The sequence below is a fragment of the Cardiocondyla obscurior genome, linkage group LG10, assembly GCF_019399895.1.
Source record: "Cardiocondyla obscurior isolate alpha-2009 linkage group LG10, Cobs3.1, whole genome shotgun sequence".
NCBI lineage: Eukaryota > Metazoa > Arthropoda > Insecta > Hymenoptera > Formicidae > Cardiocondyla > Cardiocondyla obscurior.
In genome coordinates this window covers 6,275,307-6,295,795 of record NC_091873.1, presented here as the reverse complement: position 1 = coordinate 6,295,795, position 20,489 = coordinate 6,275,307, and the positions used below count along the sequence as shown (strand labels likewise).

General features: G+C 42.8%; 1 protein-coding gene and 1 long non-coding RNA gene across 2 annotated transcripts in view; one reads left to right on the top strand and one right to left on the bottom strand.

Annotated features, from left to right (window-relative positions):
• The window catches only part of LOC139106323 (RYamide receptor), a 126,881-nt gene that overhangs the window by 78,350 nt on the left and 28,042 nt on the right, over positions 1-20,489 (top strand). The window lies entirely within an intron of this gene.
• Positions 620-12,878, bottom strand: LOC139105938 (uncharacterized). The gene is made up of 4 exons (XR_011546260.1): positions 10,783-12,878; positions 1,791-2,370; positions 1,012-1,601; positions 620-840 (listed from the first exon to the last, which is right to left on the bottom strand). It is a non-coding gene; the product is annotated as an uncharacterized lncRNA (long non-coding RNA).

Sequence of the window (20,489 nt, the reverse complement as noted above, 5' to 3'; positions counted from 1 at the left end):
AGCAAAGCGGATTCTGTATTGACTTAATAAGCTGTTCGTATAAACCATTGAGTTTATATCCGTGAATTAGGGATCATTACCAGGTTCGTGCGCTGGATACAATCGATCGAATTTGCATTTCGCGCCTATATTTTGTCGCGATATTAATATTGATGATCGTCGTAAATTCCCACCCTAGAATTCCATTTTTCTTTCCACGGACTTTCCCGTGATTCGTATATAATTTTATGACATAAATTTGAGACGTAGTGATCGCATTGTTAAGGGATTACCTATTATCGCTGTTTCGTGATGCCGATAATTTTTTTCTTTTTTTATTCGGCTCACGCCCTACCGCGGGAATAAATGTCAGGTGAACTTTTATTATTTTGTCAAATCTAATTGTTATTTTATTGTTTAAAATTAAAGTTTTCTTTTAATGAGAATGAAATTGTTACGAATATTTATTAGACGAATATAAACGAATATTATGTGACGAATTAAATAAACGATATTTTTTACGGACTTGGACTAATAAGATCGGAATTTAATGGAGAACGTCGACTATGCCGCAAGTGGCCGGGAAAGACGAATCGTCTCTCCACTTGCGAATTAAACTACTTTTCTACTTGCTCTACTGCTACTAATAAAAGCAACGAATGTACGAATTTATGTGTAATATGTTTTTAAATTATGTACTGATATTATTTATTTTAATTTAACATATATTAAAATACGATAACAGACTTTATATTAGATTGTATCGTAAATTCGTCGCTATTGTAAAAAAAATTTGTCACTCACATTCGATGATATGCGTTCGGAGTTCAGCTACGTTCCGTGATTGGATGATCTGATAGTCTGTAAAAGAAAAATAGGAAACCACAATGAAAAATATGCATACAATAATGATTATTGATTTAAATTATATATAAATTATAAAAAATTATATTTAAATTAAAAAAAAAAATAAATTATAAAAAGTCAAAAATTTTTTTAGTTTTATTTTATATAAGTAAGAAAGATATTTACCCAAACGTTGCTCCGACGATGCATGATGTCCATCCCGGACCAGCTCCTCCTCTCAGATCTCAGTTCTCGTCTCGACAGGTCACTCGCGACACTCGCGGATTCGCGCGCGGATTATAATTATTAATTAAAATCTATACGCCCGACCCAGGCGGCACTCCCGTTTATAAATTTCCTAAATAAATTTCGGACGCCCGATTACTTTGTGCAGTCTCGCGACGAACCCCGACCGCGGTTCGTTTAATTAATCAGCGACGGCGACGAAATACAATTTCTCCTGCGGATTTTTATCTAAGTAAAACAATGTGTTTTATTTAGATAAAATCCTAGGAGTGTAGAACTGTAAAAAAAAAACTATTAAATGCACATAGATATATACAATTGACATAGATATAAAAGCTGCTACGACTACTGCATGCTACTATCAATGACTAAATGATTTTACGCGAGGTGTCCGTTTTTCGCGAAAACCGGATTTACGCGAAGTATCCTATTATCGCGATTTTTTTTTTATAATTTCCCACCCGAAGTTTTTATAGGATAAGAAAAAAAATATCTGACTTACAGTACCTTGCGCTACAGCGGAGTTTAATCTGTAACAAATAAATATACAAATTCAATTATAGACATGTGGAAAATATTTAGTCTTATAAAAAAAAAATTTTTCCGCGTTTTAAAATAATTTAACAATTGAATAATTAAATATTAAGTGTTTTAATATTGAAGGAACAAATTAATTTTAACGTTTATTACTTTTTAAGTAAAGAGAAAATAAATCTTACCCAGGGATTTACTCCGCCGATGCATGATGCCTTTCCGAGGCCTCCTCCTCCTCTCAGAATTGGAAGGTTGATGATCTGTAACAAATAAAAATAAAATTTTTATGTAGATATGCTAAAAGAAATTTTCACGATTAAAAAAAAAATTTCTACGCATGTTTAATTAGTTTATTAAATAAATAACTTAAAATAATTTTTATTTAATTGAAAACGGCAAAGTCATTAATTTTTTTTATTAAAGAAAAAAATGATCTTTACCTTAGGGTTGGTCCTCCGATGTATGATGCCTTTCCGAGGCCTCCTCCTCCTCTCAGGATGTAGAGCCGGTCTTCCTTCGGTACAGGATACTCGCGAATAATTCGAATAAACTACGATCGCGCGATTTCGTACAGTACTCGCAGAAAAAAAACCGACGCCGGCGGTTTATTTTTTACTGTAATAATAACGACGGCGAGGATGCGCAGCCAATTATCAAATGCGTAGCCCATTAATTGCGTTGAGATTGCTTTCTTCTTGGCCCAGATTGTCGGATGCTGAACCGAACGAGCACGTTTGCTTATTCTCGCGCTTCGAATCGCCTTATCTGAAACAGATAAAAATTTTTTTTTGGTTACAATTAAGTATATACGTATTATAAAAATATATTTATACGTATCCTACGCGTGACGAATATTCCGCGCGATTTACGACCCGCTATTTACGTCGCGTCAGCTATTTCGTGCAGGGCAATGACCTGACGCCGCGCGCGCGAGTTACGTACACCACTGAGAAACTTGTCGTAGGTCGCGCGGTCCGAAAGTAGGACACTAGAACGTCAGCTGACGCGTGGCCGATTTCTGCGGGACCGTGCATCGCGCGCGTGAGCATACGTACGCCAGCCACCGCGCTGGCGAATTAATTTCGAACACTCAATTAAAAAATTAAAGCGCTAAACTATTTTTATTATTAACAATCGCTTGGACATATCTCATTAAACAAATCGTTAATCAAGAACAATTATACAGGCCCACGAATAAATTATCCTGCTGGCGATGTGTCGTTCTAACGAGACAGATCGCCGGCACAGGACACTTTTTTTTTGTGAGTGTGTAATTGTGTAATTGTTCTTGATTATCGATTTGATTAATGAGGTATATTAAATCTTTTTTAAATATTTTATCAATTGATATATTAAACAGAAATAGATGAAACGTACGCTTTATTTCTTTTTTTGTTGAAAATATCTCGGTCGTTAGGTATATGTGCCGTGAATATAAATTCCCGAAATAAAATATTAAACAATTTCATGCGCATGTCTTTTTTTTTTTATTTTATTTTAACAGAGATGGATTTTATAGAAATCATAATACGCTTTTATAATTTTACGCCAGCTATAACCAATCTCAACTCTCCAACACGACGCAGACAAATGTTAGGTGGTCAAATTATAATATATAACTTGCATAAAATATATGCTATAAAAATAAATATTAATTTCCTTTTTTTTTTAACATCTTCCTCATCGGCGATATTTAATCGGGGTTTAATGACAAGGCTTGCTTAACCGCGAGCCACGTCGGAAATAAAAAATTAATAATAAAATTAAATAATTGTACTTTTATTTTGTAAATTTTTATACTCGTTATATTTATGCCGTACAATCGTAATAAGAAACTCTTAGCAGCTTTGTGCCGCGAGCTATTTTATTCCCTCGCAATAAGCGGCAAAAATTCTGCGGCCTTCATTACTATAATAAAGAAGAGAAGCTTGATGGAATTATTTCAAGGTTTCGCTAAAAAGCATTGTGAGAACTATAATAATTCGTGTATGAAAATGAAACCAAACATATCGCTTATATTTGCTGACGTATTTTATAAAATCGTTATTGTATTAAAAAAAGGAAAAAAAAAAGAAGAAAAAGAAAAAAGAAAAAACCTTCAATTCAGTTATAAATCGTTGCTACATAGAAGCGTTCCAACTACGCGTCGCCGTGCTCGATATTTCGCCACTAACGTTTCACATCTGATAATTTCGACGCTCGTAACATTTTTCCGGAGAAAATTCTCTTCCTCTCCAATTTCCGAAGACTTCAGCTCACGTCCGCAATTTCGCGAGCGTATTATATTAATTCCGGTCGGAGTACTTCGCGGGCGCCATCGACGAATTAGATTAAAGAGGCGCACGCGGCCGCTATTTATCATCTCGCGCGATAACAGAGTTATTATTATCCAATTAGGCCGGTACAAGAGCACCGCGAGACCGCCTCGCTGCTTTCGCCGGCGAAATTGTAAACAAACGCGACTACAGGGGTGGCTATCACAATTTATTCAGGCTAACGAGCCGAAGGAAAATTCGGCGACGTCGAGGCCGCCTCGTGCGGCGCTTTATCGTCGTTTCGGTTGCTATTAATGGCCGTGGATGTACCTTATCTTGCGGCGAGCATGCAAGCGGGAAGAATGCCGCTCCTCGCGAACGATAGCCGTGGATAACGATAAAGCCGGATACACACCTGGCTTGATGGAAAAAAAAGAAAGAAAAAAAAAAAAAAAAAACAGAGTGCGACTGACGCGGCGACAGAAATCAATTTCCCATCGCGCCGCTTCGCTGCGAAAAAATGCACCCGCATCCGTCCGGACGCGCGAAGCTTTATTAAAAAGTTAATTGCGGTAGACGTGAGATATATACCGCGATGCATTCCGCGCCGTTGGACACTTCGTAGAAATGCAGTCGATAAAACGCACACGAGCGTATCGGTTTTATGATACTCTGAAACACGGTGTTTGGAGAGCGCAGCTCAAGCCAGACCGGAGGACCCACTCCCCCCTCCCTCCCCCTTTCCTCCTTCTCTCTCCGTCGAAGAAAAGACGACGCTTTCGGAATTTTCACGCAAGTAAAGTATTTATTCTGACTTCGAAAGGTCCTTCGGCTAAGCTGCTTCCCAAACGTCATGTTTATTTTTATCTCCTGCTCGAACAAGCAGATCTTTAATATACTTTCGTCCGCCCACGGACGAAAATACAAGTCTCCTGCGGTGGAGATACAAAATTTCAAGGAGCAATATCGCCTTAGCGTCCGACAGTCGAAAATAATATGGAAAGCGAATCGCCATGTTTAAAGCTAAGTCGGGACTCCACGCGGCTGATTATTCGCATTATATTTCTCGCCCACTTTTAATCCTCGAGCAATCGGAACGAGGCTCGGGGGTTAATTGCATTTTATTCCTCGTTATTGTTACATGCTAATTTTCCGCGGTCTCACGTTAAATCACGATGTACGAAGCGGGGGAGTAAATATCAAATTGTTTGCTCAAGATGAAAGTATGATACTGAAATAATTTTCGGGAGAATTTCATCCTCTCGCGGCCACTCACCCCTCTTGTCTTCTCATAATCGTGTTATCGGTTCTTCTTTTATCCGAGGTTTCATCCTGGCTTTTGCTACCCTTCTCCTCGCTTACGTCGCGAGCTACCTACGATGTGAAAGCCGCGTAACGTGCGCGTGATGATCGGATCGACCCCTTCGCGTGACCGCGTGGGAAGGACAGCCGTCGTATTTTCAGGCCAGAGTGTGCAACCCCTTCGTGCCGAGGCGTACGCTAAAGTTATTCGACTGGCACGATATTAATTAGTCTCCGTCTTGCGCGAGAAACGACCGACCCGGGCGAATCTCGCGCTCGCGCGTGCTTGAAATTCAATCGCTCGCGCCAGCGGCCGCTACTCGTGGGGAGGGGTGGGGGGAAAGGGGGTGGAATAATAATTATCACGGCAGTTAACCCCGTTTCCACGAGTCTTCGATCACAGCAGACGCTCGTCGTCAGAGTAGCTCTCGCGCCAGCAATTCCCTTCTCGGCCCTGTAATTAATTCCGCGCCGCACTGTGTCACAATACACGACGCAACGAAAGTTGTGGGCGGATTTATTTTAACCAAATTGCACAAGGGGAAAGAGAGACGAAGACAGACGGCGCGCGAGAGAGAGACAGAATCGTATCGAGAGAAACACCCCGGCTCTCTCAGTTGATACTCGCATGACCGGTCGACGGTGGATTCTAATTGTCCTTTAGCCCCCGTGTTCCGGACGCAATTTAACCCGCCTCCAGCTTTGACCCTGTTATTTCGATAAAATTATGCGTTTTGGACGCTGAGCGCATCCCGCTACCGTCCGGTAATTCTCGAGATAATCATATAGCAGTAGAACTTCAACTAAATGACCAGTGACGTGACTAGGCAAGGGGTAGCGTAAACGCGAGATCAGTAAAATTTACCTCTAGCATTGATTTACATAGGATATTCGCCGGCGTATCGTAACTCCTCGCTCGAATATACTTAAATTATCCGTAGGCTCGTAACGACGGGAATATATTTGCGAAAGATGCGGTTGGATACGGCGCGCGGTGGATTTATAGTAACGTTCCGAATAACCCTCGGTTCACACACAACTAATTACGACTGTGCAAATGCCTGAGTGTTATCCATCGCGCGATGTCGACAACGTTAAAAACAGATGGTGTTATTGAAAACGGTTTTTTTTCTTTTTTTTTCCCTTTTTTTTTTTTTTTTAACCGCGCCCCCAATTTCTTCTTCATCATACCTGTCTATCTGCCAAGCAGTTGTTAGGATAATTGCATAAAATTATCACACGAGTTATTTTTACGCATACTATTTTAATACTCGTATAATATGCCCGGTTGTACGCGACACATTTCCATATTCATTTCCATATATATGGCATATTTCTGTATTCAAGAATTTGTTCAGTAGGCCTTTCTTCGAGATCTTTACGAGGCGCGATATATTTTTCTTTATTTAAATCGGTCGGAAATTGAATTTCATCAATAACGCCGGCTCCCGCCCGGCTTCAATTTCTGATTAAAAATTAAATATTCTCGATCGTATTATGTCGCATATTTTCTAAGGGGGAGGGGCCACGGCTCAATACCAGGTGGCCGTTCCGATCGGCCGCGCCGTAGAAGAATAAATACGCGCAGATTGCGACGAAGAAATCCATGCAATTACGCCGCGTTGCGCTTAGCGGCGCTATCGGAAATCCCGATAAACCGCAATCAGGGGTGAACGCTGTGATTAAAGCCCCGTGACGGTAATGGCGCCGATATAGCGCCGTATATAAATAGAATCCGACGCTGAATCGTTAATGGTGGCAATTCGTGTGTTCCGGGGAGTGGCGTTTGCAACAATATTTATGAATAGCGGCCGGTTAAAACCGCGTATAACAGATAACTTGGATAAATATTTGCGCCGAATCTGAAAATCGTGATAATTCGAAATGTCTCGCCGCGACACGCTGCTCATGCAAAACGGGAGGGAGAGAGAGAGAGAGAGTGAGCGCGGCGCGTAAACGCCCGTTTATAGAAGTCATTAAATTAATGCGCGGACGATGCGTCAACTTTCTAAATTCCGGCAATAAATAATTTAAATAACTAGTCCCAGAGAGTTTGGGGGACCTCCTCCTGATATTTAATACCAGCTCGTAAATCTTGCAGCTCAATATCGAAGGACGTCGAAGGCAGTTCGAGAAATGAAGTTACTCGGTTTCGGAATGTTCCCAGAACCGGCCGATAAAATCCGTGGAATTTGCTTTACGGGGGACATTCGATGTTCTCCCTCCCACCCGACCCCTCCCTTTGTCTTAAACATTGCACCGTTACCTGCAATGTGAGTTTCTAAAGGCGGGGTTTTTCAAAGAATTCCTTGGGCGGTATTGAAAGAGACGTCGCGGAAACGAAGGAGGTATAAGAGAAAGAGAGAGAGAGACGTTGGCGGAGAGCGGAGAAAGCGTGTAAAGACGGAACACGGTAAAGTCAGGCAGTCGAACCGCGCCGCCTTACAAAATAATGCGCCGGTGGATCTGCGCCGCGACGGTGCAATTAATTAAGATAATTTATGAGTGCAGCCAAGTCGTAGTGGCGCAGCGGTTAATGTTTATCGCTTACGACGCTCGTATCGGCAGCATAATTTATCTCCGACCGGCCACCGCGTCGCTCGCACGATTTACTGCCACACGCTCGCTAATTTATTTCGAAAATAATAATCGTTCGGTGGCAGATGGTAATGGCAATTTAAAAATTTTTTTATTTTTTTATTTTATTTTTCCCTCCCTCGTGTTGCATCGGAATAACGCCGCGCAATCGTCACGCGTCTAAAATTCGCCGCGTACCGGGACCGGCCAACCGGTGCCGTGAGATCGGACGCAATACGCGAAAATTGCCTCTGCTTAGCGCCACTAATCTGACGATACTATCGGTGTTTAACCGCGTATACAGGTGGCCGGCACGGTGCATGGGACAATAAAATTTCTGATAAAATAGCCAATGCGATACCGAAGAGGGGTAACAGGTGCGGTCATTAACACCAACTGTAAACATTTAATCAGGCAACACTTGGTCGCTTTAATCTTCGGAGGGCGGCCGGCGGTAGGTTAAAATATTAACCGAAGAGGAAAATGACGTTCAAGCGCCGCGGGCGCAATCGCGGCTACTCGATGGGAAAAAATTAATTAATCGTTGCATTTTTTTAATCGCCGGCGAAAGCGCGGATGCCCAACGGCATTTAACGGCTGATTAATGCCGGGTGCTCTAATTCTCGCAATCACGGCCGCTCCGCGTCGCGTCTCGAGGAGCGTTGAATTAAATTGGTCTACTTGTTTCTTATTGCGATTCGCCGTCCGCCCGAGACGAATCGTCGCCGCGCAACGGTGGAAAGAAATTGTTTCTCGTTTTAAATTTAGAATTCGGGAATTGCCGGAACTTCAAAGAGGGGCCCCCTTAATTGCGAACACGAAATAAGCAAGAAAAAAAAAAAGGGAAAAAAACAAAATTAAGTCCTCCGTCCTTTCCCAACCCTCTCCTCCCAAACCTTCCGTCAACCCTCCGGGACCGAGACGAGAACGCGGCCCCGAGAAGTTCGAGAACACTCGTTTGACACCTGAGAACTTCGTTGCGGCGGGACGCGGTCTGCAAACGCGCCCACACGTACGAGGCACCGCCGCCGCACGCTATTTTCCCCCTTCGCGCAATCAAATACTTCCGCGGATGAATATTCACGCGTTACCGTCGGGCAGCTGTACCAACTAAAAGTTAAAGCCAATTCAGAAACCGGAAAAGTAAAACGACCAGCGTACACGGGGGGACGAGGCGGCCTTGCCGCGCGCGAGGGCGACGCGCGTCCGGATAAAATTTACCCTTCCCGTTATCCACTTCGTGCGCGCATACTAAACTGCACACGTTGCCCCGGCGCACCGGTGGCAAAAGGTGCGTTTCTCTTTCCCGCCCGCCGCCTCTTTCTCTCGCACTTTATTGCCGCCCGCGGCCGTTTAGCGCAATAAATTAGACGCGGCGACGGTAAGCGCCGTGTTATACTGACGATCAAAGGTAATTTGATTTATGTATCTCACCCCCCGCTGTGCGAGAGAGCGGAGAGATACAGCGGCGCCTTGGAGGTTCGACTTCCCTAAAACACGGCGGATCCGCGCGGCGCGTTGCGACCGCGCGTGCGGATGCACGTACACGTATATACATATATATATATATATATATAGTATATATACCGGCACACCTAGAAACTCCGTGTAATTAACGTAAAGACGCGCACGGTTGCCCGAAGTTCCTGCCACATCGACCGTATAACGTGACGTTATAATAGAAACCGTAGACACGCCGTCTCAGACATAGGTCAAATAACGAGAATCACGGGACCGTTTCAGACGTCGTGCGCAAGTTTCCGCAAGTCTCGGCACTAAACCTACGAATTTCCGCGACGCCATTGAATGCACGTCTGAACGATGATGCGATGTGCGAGGAGTAGGGAATTCCATAAGGATGATCAAACGATTTTCCCTCCCGAAAGAAAATGCTGCGCCGCGCTGGCTGCAGATATTTTGCTTCAAGATATTTTATTAGAGACGCGGAGAGACCGATAGTTCGCAAGTCTCGTTCAAAAGTTACGTGTATACCCGAGTGGAAATTGATTTTCATCGTTGTCTGATAATTAGCTAGCCTGTTCGCGGTTCATCTCGCGGCTTTCTAGCAAGACAGCCAGCAACGTAACACTCAAAACGTACTTGATACTAAATAATTATTTCTAGTTAATTACGAGCCAGCAGAAAAGCTGGATATCTAAACATTTTTCGCCGCGTACTAGTCTACTGTTGTGTTTTGATCTTACGCAACGCTCGATTGCCGCATTCACAGAGCTAAACAATTTTTGCTGACGCGGAAGTGTGAATGCGTGCGTGTGTTTATATCTGGTCGGCACCTTGCGCTCGGAATTCGCAAGGTGGAGGACGCGCGGGCGGTGGGCGGCATGAACCGGTTCGCCCAGCGAATTCGGCAGTCGAACTCTGCGTATGGTCAAGCACACGACAGTAAACAAGTACGCGGAGAAAAAAGTTTAGATATCTATTTAGGTACACGCCGGACAAAACTATGCGACCTAGACAGACTTTTTTTTTTTCTTTAAATGATAATTTTATTTTTTGAATATAATGACTAAATAATGAATGCTTTCTTATAATTTATAGCTAGTACCAAACTAGTTGCTTGTTAAGAAATATAATTAATCTGCGCGATAATTACAAGCTACGAAATCAGATTTGCTGGATAAATTTCCACTCGAGTATACGCGCTAGTTACATTATTCTTGTGCGACTACGTTACTTCTATATGTTCGATTTATGAGCACTTGATAATTAATTGGGAAAGCTAGTTCGCGCTAAGCGATAATTTTATTTGTCAAGCATGATACGATTTTTCGCTGTAATTTAATGAAGCTTCGTTATCTACAGTTTTAATAGAAAATTAAAATTTTACAACTTGTCCTCTTTTTTTTTTTTTTTTAATGTGATATACTTTGTTTTAATATTATTATTTTTATCGCGGTAATTATATGTAGAATTAGTTGAACGTATTCGCACAAATTATTAAGTATTGATAAATATTCATATATAATTTTATTTATTAACCCGGATGGCATAACGCTGGCGTTATAAAATATTTTTCACTTACTGATTCTCGATGCGCAGCGGCGGAGTTAGATATTTACAGCAACGCAGGTAGAACGACACTGAAACATAAAAATGAAAAATAAATTGTAGAGATATTTAGAGTAACATATAATTATTAAAAAAAAAATTATACGCGACTGTATTTAATTTTTAAATTAAACGATAAAATATTAAGTTGTTTAATAACGAAATAAAATTTCTAATAAATTAAACTTGTTTAAAATATAAAATTGTTTTCTTTATTAATTTTTTTAAAAATAAAATAGCGATGGAAATATATATTTGAAGCAAATAAAATAGTTATGCTCACCGAAACGTTGCTCCGCCGAAGCAGGATACCCTTTCCTGGGCCTGCTCCTCCTCTCAGTTTGGGCACAACTTCCTTCATTGCACAAGAAACTCGCAAATATCCCGACCGAGAATTTTACGATCGCGAGAAATTAATGACCGATTACTGTGGCGGTTCGCGCGATACTTTGCGGCACACGCGATTATTAAAAGTCGCGTTACAAAATTACTCGCGCCTGGTTACATCGACAGAACTCGCGAAACGGCCGACGAACCGGGACGCGGTGCGTTTATTAATCGTCAAGGACAACGGCACCTTTGCTTCCCTTGATCCTCCATCTGAAACAGAAAGCATACTTTGGTTAGAAGCGTCGTCGAACGACTCGATGATCGATGAATATATTATTTCCCGTCGCGTTCTGATTTACGTTACCTGTGTGTCTCAATCTTTGTTTCCTCCTCTTGTTCGTCTCGAGTTGCGTTGGCGTTCTTTTCCCGGATGCGATTCGGCCAGCGTCGAGTACCCAGCTCTGCTAATTACGCGTCTTGAACATTGTCATGAAGTACACTCGTAATGGTAGACACGTACTCTCGTCGCCATGGTCTCTGGGTAAGGTGATCATGTACGCAGCCATGTTTATTCCGCGCGACCTCTGTCTCTTTCTTGCGCCGAGGCGACCGCGCGCCCTGCCTCTCTTGCGCACTTCTATGCATTAAATCGTAACCTTGCAAACCTTGCTTTAAACATTTTCCGCGCGTGTTCTCCTTGATCGGAGCATTCGTCAGGAATGCTGGACCGCGTCAGGATAGATCACCTTATCGGCGAACTCGCGTATCACTGCTGATAACGATGGAACGTTCTCGCTACGTAGCACGTGCTCCGCGACCGAAAGTCGTATTAAATTCACGCAATACGCACTTGTATCGTTCCTCGGGGAAGGAGAATCCCGTCAGGATGCACCTCGGTATCGGCGAACTCGCGTATCACTGCTGATAATGATGGAACGTTCTCGCAACGTGGCACGTGCTCCGCGACCGGAAGTCGTAATAAGTCCACGCAATACGCACTTGTATCGTTCCTCGAGGAAGTGTCCGATGCATCCTGATGCTTCCTGATTCATCTCGGTATTACCAAACTCACGTATCACTGCTCAGAAGAAGGAAAAGTCTCGTCAATCCGGAGCGCCGAGGTTCCGCGTGCGCAGCTAGTGAGAGAGTGAGCGGAGTGAGTCCCCGCGCTACCCCCACTTTTTCCCCCAGTCTATCCCCACTTCGCGCTCTCTACCACGGAATATTATATTCGAATATAATATTACATCGAATGTAATGTTCGAATATAATATTATATTGAATATAATATTCGAATATAATATTATATCGAATATAATGTTCGAATATAATATTACATCGAATGTAATGTTCGAATATAATATTATATTGAATATAATATTCGAATATAATATTATATCGAATATAATGTTCGAATATAATGTTCGAATATAATATTCGAATATTAACTAATTCATTACGAAATAATAATTGGCGGATACGTCGCGGTATTAATTATTTATATAAATTATTTATCGTGCTCCACGTTATTAATTCAACGGAATAAATATAATTAAACTGGGGGATCTCAATAAAAGCGTCTTCTTTATTCCACGGGTCTAAAGCAAACGCGCGTTCATAATATCGTCAATATAGTATATTGCGAGAGCATAATATCGCGAGCGGGCGGCCTGTGCCACAGTCGAACAATACCGAATTGAGATACGCGATCTCGTACGATCCCGGTACGGCGGATTTTTCATTACGTCCGTCTCTCCCCCTCCGTTTTTTAATTAATACGATTCGAGGCAGGAATGCGACGCGGCGCGGCGCCCGCGCGACTTTGTCCACGCGAGCGCGCAGCGATCTGCATAGAATTCCGGCCCTTTTAAAATCTGCATCGTTAATTTCCGTCAGGACATCTGACGCGCACAAAAATGTGCCACGTGCATATGACAAGCGTCTAACGATTCTTTATCCGTATCCGGGTGTAACAGGGGGGGGAGAGGGGGAGGATAGGGAGGGCCGGGGGTATAACGCGCGAATTTCCACTTCGGCCGGGGACGGCGCGATCGCCGGGAAATTCCGCTTGCTATTTGTTAACATCTTTTCAAGATTAAATTTTAATCCCACACGGCGAATTGGCTTAAGTGAAATCTCCTTAGTGTGTAGCTCCGGTACGGAACTGGATTTAAATCGTTTCACGCTACGCTGCCAGATTAGGTTGCTCCCGAGAGCACAGCTGGAATTGATATTTTCAGTACCGTGACCGTCGCCCGAGGGAAACTATTAAATGCACGCTCGTTTCCTTTAAAGTGCGTATGCATTCGCAACGTAGATAAGTAGCTCGTCTATATCCGCCTTCGTTTCCTCTCTCTTCGTAAGTGCTGTCTATTGTTCAAGCCGTCTAAGGCGTTGTCCCGGAAAACTCGTAAAATGTAATTAACGCTTCTTCGGAAAAAAAAAAGAAAAAGAAAAATTACACTTGGGAAAAAGCGGGAAATAAAGAATTCGTTTCTTTACGTCTCTATTTCTTTGAACGCAGGATGCCCAACTTTTGCCATTAAATCAACTGTTAACGACAGATTCGTTAAGAAACTTGGCGTCAACTTTCCCGTCTTTGCAATTAGGCCCTCCATCAAATTTTCCGCGTTAATTAAACATTGAATTCAAATTTCCAATCAAGTCGAAGGCCCTGATTCGAGAAATCAATCGCGAATTCTGAACTGGGCAGAATTAAACACAAGTGTCCTTTTCTCTACCTTGAAAATTATTTTGTAACGAAAGAAAAAAAAAAAAGCATAGAGAGGGTATCGCGTCGGCGAATTTAAAACATAATTAAAGAGCGGAAATGTAATTTATATTAGATTTAAAATAAATAAAGGATATTTTTCCTTTGAAACACGAATCATAATTCTAGACAAAATAATACCCCTCTACGCAGTAAATATATAGTCGAATTAATGGAGACGTTCTACAAGTTGGGCCGTAATTGCATAAACCATTAAAAACTAATTCCTTCAGTAAAATCGCGCGGTGCACAACAATCACGTGGCAGTCAACGCCCGTAATGTTCACTACAATATTCACGAATACAAAGTGCACTTAGCAGAGCTAACGGTAACCTGCAACGCATTTACGACCGGAGCGTGAGGTTCAAAGAGTCGAATTACAGAAATGCATTTAACCAGAAACGTTAGGCGGGGACAACGCACAAATCGTAACGTTTTACACGACAATTTCGGGATTAGGTAGCACCTTGGGGTTTTAGAGTCCGTCCGAATGGCGGTTTCTCCCCGCAATGGTCTACGTCCGACCTCGTCGCGTCCGACGATAAAAGAGGAGAAGGCCACCGTTTATTACGTCTCCCCCGTCAGTCATTATCCTCGCAACTCCTCCACGATATTGCGCTCCGGAACGGAACGACACGACGGTGCCCGGATGGCGTAATCCGTGAATGCGAAGTAATCAGCGGCCGTTTGCGCGCGGCATAATTGCCAGCCGCGTCTATTATGTGTCTCTGTACGCGCGGCCGACTGAAAACTCGCCGAATGCATTTCTGAATACGAAATTGTCCGGGTCCAGTCCGCCGACTGAAACGCGGTTCTAACGCTGGATATTTCGCACCGCCGCCTGCCTTATCGCGCGTGTAAATTGCCGACTAGCGCGATCGTTTCTTAACCAAAAAAATAAATAAAATAAAATAAAATAAAAAGGAAACAAAAATCCTACCCGGAAAGCATTCTCTTGTTTTTATCCACCGTGAAGATCATTTACGGGACCCCCGAAGAATTCCAAGGAAACTGCGCGCGCGTCTTCTTGCTAGCGGAAATATTGTCTGCCGGGTCACTCTGTGATCTGAAGTCTCCACCGTCCGGTCTTTGTGTCCAAGGGCGCTTCAAAGTGTAAAATTAAAGTGAATTCTTTGCTGTCTTCCCTAGCTTGGAACAAAGAAACAATTTTCGCACCCTGCCTCCGGCTTTCCTTTACGATGCTCAAGCGCCTCTCTCGCGAGAGTCCCGTGTGTCGTCAGACGAGCTACTGAAATATTACGACACAATATCGATCACGTGCGCCATACGCCACGATAAAGGAAAACCATTTTTCGCGAATTTCGTGTATAAACCATAGGGGCGCATCGTATTTTAATAGCCGCCTCTCAATTTAACTTGCGCCTGATTATTAAATAAATAATCAATCGTTGTCTCTCGATAACGATGAATTAACGGGACGATTAAATGGAAAATGTGATTTCGTTGATAACGAAAAAGTATTGGGTATTTAATCTCCGTGGAGCAGTTCGCACGCGTAAATATTAATATGACTTTTTCAGACACTGTTTTTTTTTTTTTTTCAGAGACCGCGTTCGTTGTATTATTAACGCCGTTTCTCTTCCTTTTTTTCCTATTTATTTCTTACTAAAACTCATTTTATTATTATTAAAACACGAGTAGAGTTCATAAAACCTTCGCGAACGCCGCTCAGCTCGCGCGCGAGGCTATTATACTTGAGCGATATTAATCCTCTTATTTTTAAACTCGTCCTATTAAAAGGCACGGAAGTTTCTTCCTTTCTGAAGTTAAGGTCAATTCTTATCAGCGGAGAATAAGAAATCCACCTTTTTAATGAACCTGTTAGATTATTACTGTTACGTTGTTACATTATTACGTTATTAATCTCGTTCGAAACAAGATGACGCCGTTCTTATAAAAATCTTATTTTACATTTTATCGTCGTCCAAAGTTGAAAGCGATTTTCCCAACCTCTATCGGGAGCTGGTTAAGGATCAAAGCACGTCCCCCAATATTGAGTTCATTTTCCGAGACTATAAAGGCAAGCAGCATATCGATCTCTAGACCCGGGACATGCTATTTATCAATTTTATATTTCTTATTTTACCTTTCGCTACACGACGTCCTATCTTTCTTTATTTTTGTTTTGCCATTGGGTTCTGGAGATTTTTTTTTTAATTTTTTTTTTCTTTTTTTTTTAATGAAATAACGTATACATGTAACATGCTGTGCATAACTGTACACCGCCGCATCGGTAAACCTATCCATTGAACGTCATGACCGCATTTGAATCATTAATTAAACATGTTCTCCTCCCGATCGCCATTCATCTACTCTCGAAATTAATTTCGTCCGTCGATCTTTCGTAGACCCATCCGGGAAACTCCGCTCTTGTTTGTACGCCACTTCTATCTGCGATTCCATTCGTCCGTTATAAAACGCTGTGTACTTTGTGCTCGACTCCGCTACAGAGCAAGCAAAGAAGCAATTCAGAAAGTAACTAACATTTGAATTCGAATTTTACGGGGAACCACGGCCGTGTGCGGCGGCTGCGGCTCGTTGGAGAAATCGTCGGAGAAATTGGCTGGACCATCGCGCATTTGACGCATATAATTACGAAATTCCGGGCATGCATTTGCATAAGCTGTAAATTGGACATGGAAATTGCATGGTGTTTAGTCAACCGTTCATGTATTCAATCGCGCCGGGGCCGGTGGCGCCGGCATTCGTTTATAAGCCAACCAACGTCGGTCAACAATCATTCCCCGAAAGTTCAAACACATGTGTAACGCTTCCGATGAGCGTTTGTAAAATTTATTTTCCCCGAAACCCGCACGACGCACCGCCGTCGGAGCCAGGCACCTCTCATTAAACGCAGCCCACATGCCGTCGAATATGCATATGCGCCGCATCAGACACGCATCGCTGCGCCGCGCGGCTCGTAATTAGAGAAAATTAAATCTATGTATCAAGCTCCCTGAAAACTCTTGTACAAACCACGTCTTTTTTGGTTGAAACCAATTTTCGCCACGCGCAGATTGCGCCCGCCGACCGTCTGCGTTTTCCGCCGCGTATCACGCGTGCTCTCTCCTCCGCTTTCCCAGCTCCCTCCCTCCTCCGCCCCCCCCCCTGCCCACTGTTCTCTATTGGCCGAGCTTCATGAAGCTTTAATATTTTTTACACCCCGCGCGTTTCCGTCAAAGGATATTTCACTGTAGTCGCCGGCAAATATTTATTGCGTATCCGCTTTTGCACGGGGATAATTTCATAATGCATTACTCGTTGGGGGCCGCCGTGAAGCTCTTTGATGCGAGGCCAAAAGTAGAAGGAAATCCACTTGAAAAACTTTATACTTCGCTCCGCCGGCATCCGAAACTTGAGAAATCCTTCAGACAGCTCGCGGAAAACTCGAGAGGCGGCGAGAGGGAACCCGGTGTGCATCGCGATCGATATCGCGATTCAGCGCGCTCCCGCAGAGAGAAGTCCAGGTTGACGCCTAACTTCGTTTGCACAGATGAAGACAGTCAAAGCATCCGTCTCGAGATAAGGCGGAAACGAAGTTTACTTCTTTCACGCCTGAAGCCTTTTTTAAGTGTCCGGACGCGATCGCGGAAAAATGATCTGTTTCGCTCGCCGTCCGGTAATATCGGGAGACGGGCGCGTTATTAGAAACCCGGGGGATTCGCGCGCGATTAATCAGACGTCATTAAAAAGTAAGCTCCCGACGACAATCATATTTCGATGCGAGTATAATAATAACACGAGTATTCGCCGTCGGTCTCGAAAGGGGATGGGAATTGCGCCATTAGATAATCCCATTAAAAGACAGTCCTTCCTCCCCCTTCCTCCTCCTCCTCCTCCTCCCCCCCGATCTCGTTACGGTGTATTTCCTAATGAATTTTCTTTCTTCTTTAATTCCCGTGTTCCTTAATCCCCGTACGGGGATCGCTATTTGATCTTAATGGCTCGCCGATCGAATTTAGTTAGTTACACAAATACGCGCCGCGCGCGTTAACGTTGTAATTTCTCTTCCGTCTCCCGTTACGGTCCTCCCCTGACGAGAATGAAGAATACGGAATATATGATTGCCTTAAGACGTGTTTCGCGCAGCGGGCGGTCTTATTGAGTAACAAGTGTAAGTCCTTGTAAGACCTTGTTTACGGCGTCACCGAGCGATTTTTCTGCCAGAGATAAATGGCTACAAGCACGATAAAGGATGTAATAATTTTTATTGATATATCCACCGCTTGTTTCAATCATGCGCATCAATTTCACATTTCATAAGATATAAATAGAGTTGAATGTGAAAAATACATCATTTTTACCTCGGTACATATATCCCGACATATGTATCCTTTCTCTAAAAAAGAGAAATTAATTTCTACGTTCTTCAATACGTAAAATATACATTTATGCCGGATTTACGTTGAGATTTTAGCCTTGTTCGTCTTCGTACCACCGTTCGATATATTACCTCCGAATAAATCATCTGAACAAATGTCAGACAAAAAGAAAAATTAACTTATTAACATATATGTAAATTACGATACTGTATTCATCGTGAATAAAAAAAATGCAGAAATACCAAAGAGTCTTTGAATATATTCAGTTCATTTTCGTATTCTAATTGCGACGCGAACGTACAAGCGTGAGGCACTGGAGAGGGAAAGAGAGAGTGATAAGATTAAAGAGATATATCGCTATTGTTTGACACATATTTGGCGCACTTGAAGCAGTAATTACACGATGTAATTACAGTGTATTGCATTTTGAATGCGGTTACAGGCCGAGCTCTCCGCAATTGCAATAACAGTCAATGCGAGGCGTATTTCATATTGCGTTCTCGACGTGCGGTGGCATATAACTAGCGGCCGCACCTTGTCTAAATGAATTTGCATAGACGGTTGAACAGTCTGCGCCAAATTTGCAACTCGCTCGCTTTGATATTCGTTAGCCGTGTAGCTTTCACGTCGGGACAAACGCCTCCCCTCCCGAAATTCTACGCTAACCGTATTCTAAAAAGAAAGCCCACAGGTAGTTACCCCATTTAGACCGAGTAATTCTGAAGCGATAAATTATCCTCATATTTACACTTTTCGATCAAGACAATTTAGAGCGCAATTACTTTACTATGCAATTACAAACTGCTAACTATATTGATCACGGGGGGAGTAAGCGTGTGTGCGCGCGCTCCATACATATACGTGTTTGGCTTTAAATGACGTACGCGCCGTAATTAGGTGTCACGTTTAAGATTATTGTGCACGATGAAGTTTCTAATTTATCAGCCTTAAATTGTTATTAAGCAGTTACACGCGGACGCGGCGCGTTAACTATCTTCGTAGTTTTATTAACAGGGGGGAGGGGGGAGGGTAGAGGGAGAGCGTGCGGGAGGACGCGAGAGGACGGAAGTAAAGTCCTGGCCCTGGTACTAACTCTCGCACCTTACGCGAAACTCACGCCCCGGGTATTAAACCGTGTACGGGCAACACACAGGGATATCCGCGAACTTCGTCTAAATTAATTTTCATAGGCGGCTGAACATCTCAATTTGTGCCGAATCTGCAAGTTGCCTCCCTTGATGTTGCTAGTTCGAATAGATCGCGCCCGCGCGCGCCCGGACAGAACCGTTCAAGGCCCTTCAAGTTCCGGCCCTTTAATAACTCACCGGCAATATTACGGCTCGTCGAGCTTCGCGACACGTCGCAGATAAATTGCATCGTTTAGCGGACACGCACCCGCACATAAACCCTTTAATCCTCGGTAAGCAATCAGGTCCGGCCAGTGCAGTCCAGCGCTCAACGATATTACAACGGTTGATCTTGCCGGCCATCGAAATTCCGCAAAGGCCAGCTAATCCGGGCTTCAAAGCGACGTTATGTTTGATAGCGCGGTTTAATGGGTGCGCGATAAGAGATATGCACGACCAGGCGTCGTCGCTCACGGCGGGTCGTCTTTTTTCGTCCCTTATTTCCAGCTGTATACCGAATAACTTACATACGAAAGGATAATTTATGCTTTTATTGTACCGGTCGCATGATAGGTATAACAGATAAAAATAATTAGCGCAATGCTGCACAATAAAAATGCAAATATAAGTCTATTGTCGCTATAAACTCACGAGAATATATTTCCCCCTCAAGAAATATTCGTTACTAATAAAAAAAAAATAAAAAAAATAGTTTTCTATATATAATAGAGTCATTTTATTTTAATTTATAAAAGACTCCTTAAAAATCACGCTTTAAAACAATTTCAATCGAGATTATGGTTCACATTTCGAAAATAATCATATTGTATAAATACATTCTTATAACAGTGGGTCATAAAATTATTATTATTGTCGAAATCAAACGGAAAATGAACGGGAACTGCCCGTGGAATTTCTTATTATAATTCGAGCGGATTCCTCTTATGAGCTCACGGGATATATACCCTTGTCACACATTCGCGCTTAGCCAATATCAGTACTTATTAATAAGCGTCGACTCCTCTTTTATTCGCGGCGGCTCCTTTGTGTTCGAAAATGAGTTTCGGAACGAACGTCACTTCGTTTCCAGCCGTATATATACCCGAGGAG